We start from the raw sequence: 6,087 nt of genomic DNA, 5'->3' as shown, positions 1-6,087 counted from the left end.
TGATCATACTTATTCTTTTATTTTAAAGCTGTTTTGTGGAAGATGCAGTTAACTGAACAAGACTTACAAAGCCTTTGAAGTCAATAAACTGTATTACAGCAGATTTCTGTTGAATTTATTTTGGTGGCTGATTAACTTACTTATATTCATTAAGAATTAATGCTTTCCAACACTAATGACATGACTCATTACCATGCAGAAAACCCAGCATGGTGCTGAGAAACAGGACAATTTTTAGTATTCTGAGAAAGTTTATAGCTCAGCATCCTACAGTTACTACCTGTAATTGGACAGGTGAGTACTCCAAGGCCCCGACAATCAAATGACATCTAAACGATTTGCTTTTCAGCCTCCACTCAGAAGGTACCTAGAATTTGTAACAATATTTGCTGGCTTGCGATGTACTGTCCATTTTCCACCCTGTCAGTTGCAATAGGGGCATACAGAAAACCTGTAATGTGAAACAGATAGTTTGATGGGGGAGGAAGGGGTAGTATTTTTTTATATAATCTTAAAAGTTTGAAACTACATGAGTGGCCTAAAAACCAATGCTAACACATAGCTTTATTTTCTTCTTCCGTGTCTTTTTTCATTGAATGGTTGTCAAGGGTAGAAGGGCACTGAACTTGCTTCTAAAAAGAAATGCGTGGTAAATGAGGATGAAGGAAGTGTAGGTTGACAAATAACTAAAAGAATCAAAACCAAAAGGCCAAATTTTAATGCTACCTTCCTCAAGCATCTATAATCCTCAGTGACAACTCTAAAGTTTTTTTTCAGCTTAAAAAACACTGAGTCATCACTCTCACTTACTGTGTGCCACTGCTATTCTTAGTCATCTGTGCAACAGCCTGACTTACTCAGGGTGGATACAGTGCAGAGTGGGACAAATTTCCCTATATATTTTTTTCTCCGAGCATAAGTCATCTCTGGCCTATTATTAAGATACATATGCCTAGTGCCTATTGAGACATCTAATCCCTATGGCCACCCCTGGAAAGACATAGCAGATAATGCAAAGCCTGGCACTGATGTAAGTGTATGGGAAGTAGAAAATGGCCCTCAGCTCACTCTGCTTCTACACAGACCTCCTGAGAGCTGCTGGTAAGAACAAGTCATCTGGGTTGGATTCCAGCTGGCAAGCTAGAAGTGCAAAGTCTACAGCTTACTTTCTGTGGGTTGAGTCATCTAGTCTTTATTGAGAGAGGAATGTATAGGTTATCCATACAGTGTTTTAAAAGGTTAAAAAGAATGGTACTAGCTGCCAAGCTGAGTCCTCAGAAGTTAAGAAACATCCTTGTAGAAATAGTTGCTCCACTTAGTACATAGAGACTTTTAGTGACCATAATGTTCTTTTTTTTTCTGGGTGGGTTCCCAGCACAGTCTATAATCAATATTACAAGAGTAATGGTATAGACATCTTCCAACTGTGCTCAGTGTGCACCTGGCAGCAGATACGTTGTTTTCTTTTCTGTGAATATAAAGGGAGGGCACAACACAAACATCACTTTTCACAAACTGTAAGAAGAAGAAAGTAATCTGGGGCAGCGAGATCTTCAAGTACTTCCCCTAGGCTGAGCAGTACTTTGCAAAAGAGGATTGTTTTCACCCCTTCTCTCAGGTATCACCTCTTCCACAATGGGTAACATATTTGACTTATGTGGTACTAAGAGGTCTGAAATTCATGCATATGCGCATTCTTTCTGTACATTTCCTCTTCAGAGCTGAAGTTTCCAGCTATAAAAAACAGTGACAACATGTGAAAAGTGAAATATCTGCTTTGCTTTGTCACGGCTGCCAAGTGACTGGTAGGCAGGACACCTCCTTTTAAAAGTAGAGCCCTGAATCATTACTTTATGTTTCATTCAAACATCCACAATGTCACAGTCTCACCTTTTCTGTAGTCTCTAGGAAGTTCTGCGCTTCTGTGTGCTCAGATGATCCCAAAAATGCCAGCTACGGAAGCTATGACCAGGGGTAATGAAACGTCGGTAGAGTTAGTAGACAGTGGCACTGGGTTTGTTGAGTAAATGCCAACATCCAAACCCATCTTCCCAAAGAGACCTATAAATCTGCTTCTCCATTGTAAAGGGAGGTAGTGAAACCACTGTGCATGCAGGTAGAAGATGCCTAGTAATGTTTCATATCTATTGTGTTGGCTGTTAAATCCCCACTCTGTTTAAACCTAGGTTAATAAATCTTCATGGACAGAAATTCATCTCTGTGATACACTTTTATGGTTTTCCATAAAGACTAGTCAGAATAAGTAAAAATGACTCTCCAAAGCTGATAGTGGTGGCAGTGTACTTGTACAGACTCGTGCTGCCACTTTTGAGTTGCAAAGCAAGAATTACTGCAGTCACCAAAGATGCCATGTCTTTGTTAAGGAACTCACATAATTACAGGTTTTTACTTAAGTTCAAGTGATATTTCAGTTTGAAAAAGGTCTGTTTCATCTTCCATCCTAACCTCATCTGGAGCGGCGTGGAACAACTTCGCGTTCTGAGCATAGGGAGCCCCTCTAAGTCTCTGCACCTCTCTGCGAGCCACCTGGCAGCACTTCACACAGAGGTACCTTGCCTTGCACCGCTACCCCGTCCTGACGCAGGCCCTGTGCTGGTCCTCACCCGCAGCTGCTGGAGTGCCTCTGGGACCAGCACCATCCCATGCTCCCTGTGCCCAGCCTGATGGCCACAGGGTCCCAGAGACTGCAGCCAGCCCAGATCTATTTCACAAGGTATTGCCAGCCCCCATGCCCAGCGCGAACCCAGAGCACTGCCGGTTGCTGTGGCACCCCGGATGGGGAAAGGCAAGGAAGCCTGAAGCAAGGATGCTGGGATATTAATGATCCCACTTTCCTTTTCCAGGCTATACTTTTCACAGGGTGAGGTGTAAGTGACAGCTCTGGAAAGCAAAGGAAGCGAGCAAGCCCACCGCCCGCTCTCTCAGGACTACTCTGCGGGCTGGACGTTAAAGCTGGACATCCTCATAGAAACCCTTGGTAAGTGGAGCCAGGACTGAAAGCCATTCCCTGAGTGGTTCGATGGCTTGTCCTAGCAGGGCAGGACCCCCGCTCCGCCCTCCTTTTGCAGGGATTTGGACCTGCTGGAGCGAGCTTGGCCCCTTGCCCCAGGGAAGCTGCCGTCAGCACCGAGCAGGGGCTTCCTGCCTCCAGCTGCGCCAGCAGCCTTTCGCTCTCTTGGTGAACGCTCTCCATCGTACCCCTGCGTGGTTAATTAGCAGCTGTTCAGATATTGTGAGAATACAACAAAATGCAACAAAAATTGCCTATAAATAGATAACAGCAAACAGCCTGGTTGAAAGCCCATTGAAGTCAATGGGAAGACTCCTGCTGTCCTCAGTGGGCTTTGGATCAGGCCCAAAGGCTGTTTGGCCTTAGATAAGGAGAGGTTTGTGTCAGGATTATAATACCTCATATGTGTAGCAGCCAGGATTAATTACACAGTTATATTTTCATGAATTATCCCAAATTATCTTCCTTGATAGCTAGGATTCAACATTATGTCTTACAGTCTTAAGCTCTGAAACAGTGAAGTGTTTCAGCATGTGCATAACCTTGAAAATGCAATTAGTATCCTGGACTTTGTGCTCTTGTTGCCTTTTTTAGAGTACAGGAAGGGTTTGTAATGCTCTTGCCTCTGTGAACAATGGTTTTCACTGATACGATGTTAATTAAAACATATAACCTGTCACTATCATGTAAACTCATAGAAGCCATATTTTCAGTGACCATGTGCTCATATTGGTCCTACTATCTGAAAGATAACAAGACTAAATATATTGGGTTTGAGGACAAAAATGGGTGCAGGGGAAGGAAGGAGGAAGAAAACATTAAATAAGCAAACGTAACATTTAAAGCAGTGGCTGCCATTTCATTAACAGTCAGTAAAAATGTTATGAAGTTTCTGTTGAGAACATTTTTGTTCTCTGGCATCAAATTTGTCTGTTTATAAGGTTATCTCTATTTTTACTGACTCTGATGATACTAGAAAGACAACAGAGCTTAAGGGAATGGGTACAAAATGGGAAGTTCTCTAACTAACAAAGGAGGGAACCAATTTTCTGCGCTACTGATACCCACTGGGTGAAGAATGTAGTCGGTGGTGTAATATTCTTTGGGCAACTTCCAAACAATGCTGTGTTGTGGGAAGGAAGTTATAATGCAGTTGTGTCTCTGTCTTATATTGACTGCAAGGTCAAACAAAGCCCGGAGTGATTTGGAATTCACTTGCTGTGCCACTGCCTACTGCAGCTAGTTTGTGAAGCAGGCTATTGTGGGTGAAAAGAGGAAACAAAAAGCATTTGATCTTCACAGCCCTCATGAGACAGCTTTGAATTTATTGCAACTTTTTTTTTTTTTTTCCCAAGCAGCAAAGGAACAGATTAGTATCTGATTATAGATCAGCACTTTCACAAATGCTGAACAGCAAATGCTCCCTGGCATCGCTTACTAGGGATGTGAAAAGAAATTATTCAAATCATTTAGAAATTGCTTGACAGTGCTTTTGAGATAAAGATGCATTAAAATAAATCTGTGTCTAAGCATTGTTTACCTAGAGATAAGAAGATGAGAACTGCTGTACTGGATGAGATTGAAAGTGCATTTAGGACCTGATCTCCAGCAGTGGCTACTTATGGATGCAGAGGAAAGCACACAAGAGTAAGCAGGGAATGTACCAAGTGGTCCTTTCCCTCATACATCCTCCCAGCCTTCAGATATCCTCAGATGAGGCACTGGTGGAGCTGGAGCTCACATGCACATTTTTAAACTGAAGAGTCTGGATGCTTCCCTCCCAAAACTAATCTAGCTGCTTTTTGAATTGTTTTATACATCTGGCCTCACCACCATTCTGGGACCTCAGTTTCCACCACGCAGCAAATTTTAGTGATCGCATGAAAATCATGGTAATTTGCCTCTTTTTCACTGCTTGCCTGTTAGCTTCCTGAAGTTCTTGAATTCTGCAAAAGGTGGAGGGAGGAAAACAACCATTCTCGCTTCATCCTCCCCAGACTACAGATGACTTTGTAAGTCTGTATCACATCTGACCTTTCTTATTTTTTTACAAGCTAAAGACAGACAGTAGCTTGAAAGATCAAATGATTAGACAGTCTTTCTATGCCTCATTTTATCCATCTGTAAAATGGGGGTTCTGATGTTAGGCTCGTTTCTAACGTTCTGTCCACCTCTCCACCCTAATGTCCAGGAAAGCTCACCTAACAAACAGAACTGTTTCAACAATTCCTGATATTTTAGCAAACTTCCTGATATTGCAAAGTTAATGGAGACTACAGGATTCCCAACTGCACTGAACACAGCAGTGTTGTACAGCAAATCCTCCTGTTAACTGAGTTTTCATGCACCGAGCTTGATAAATTAGGGAGCTATAGTTAGGGAGATAGGGAGAAATAAAAACCTGTACTGAAGAAAGAGCTCACCTTTTGTTGTTCATTAAAGTAGTGGGAAGAACTGCACACAGATCACTCCTTTACTTTTTTCACCTTGTATATCTGCAAAGCAGAAAGTACGATAGGTCAGAAATGCCAATGGTAGATGTAAACATACCAGCCATGTGCAACGAAGGAATGAGAATGGCCTCTGCTGAGCTTAGTGAGCTAATTACTGGGAACGTGGTCCTGTCTTCCTGAATCAGAGGCAAAATTCCTAGTTAAATTCCCAGGATAGTGTATAAACCTTAATGGGAAAACCGTCTTTGAAAGAGGGGGTGGGGGCAGCTTTTGAACGTCATATTTCAAATTCCCTGCGGACTTTAGCAAAACCATTTTCTCCCTCTCTAGAACAAGGAGATGTGAAATAAAATTAGGAAAATTTGCATTTGCTTTTTAATGAAAAGGGCACAACTATCTTAGAAAACAATTTGGAAAGGTATCTTGCTGTCATCTTTCAATGAACTTCTACCTAATATGACTTGTTTGTTATATTTCTTTAAATTCACAAAAATGCACCAAACGGCCCTGCTCCTTAGCTTCAGTGAAATGCAAGCTGGCTGTAATTATTAGAAAATGACATGATTACCTATTCAGGGCTGAAGCATATCCATCAACAAAGGA

General features: G+C 42.0%; 1 long non-coding RNA gene across 1 annotated transcript; it reads right to left on the bottom strand.

Moving 5' to 3' along the window:
* Positions 1-794: 794 nt before the first annotated feature.
* Positions 795-5,803, bottom strand: LOC138684591 (uncharacterized). The gene is made up of 3 exons (XR_011323838.1): positions 5,455-5,803; positions 1,891-1,962; positions 795-1,734 (listed from the first exon to the last, which is right to left on the bottom strand). It is a non-coding gene; the product is annotated as an uncharacterized lncRNA (long non-coding RNA).
* Positions 5,804-6,087: the final 284 nt, after the last annotated feature.

This window comes from Haliaeetus albicilla, chromosome 3 (genome assembly GCF_947461875.1).
Source record: "Haliaeetus albicilla chromosome 3, bHalAlb1.1, whole genome shotgun sequence".
Taxonomy (NCBI): domain Eukaryota; kingdom Metazoa; phylum Chordata; class Aves; order Accipitriformes; family Accipitridae; genus Haliaeetus; species Haliaeetus albicilla.
This window is presented reverse-complemented; position numbering and strand designations above follow the sequence as displayed.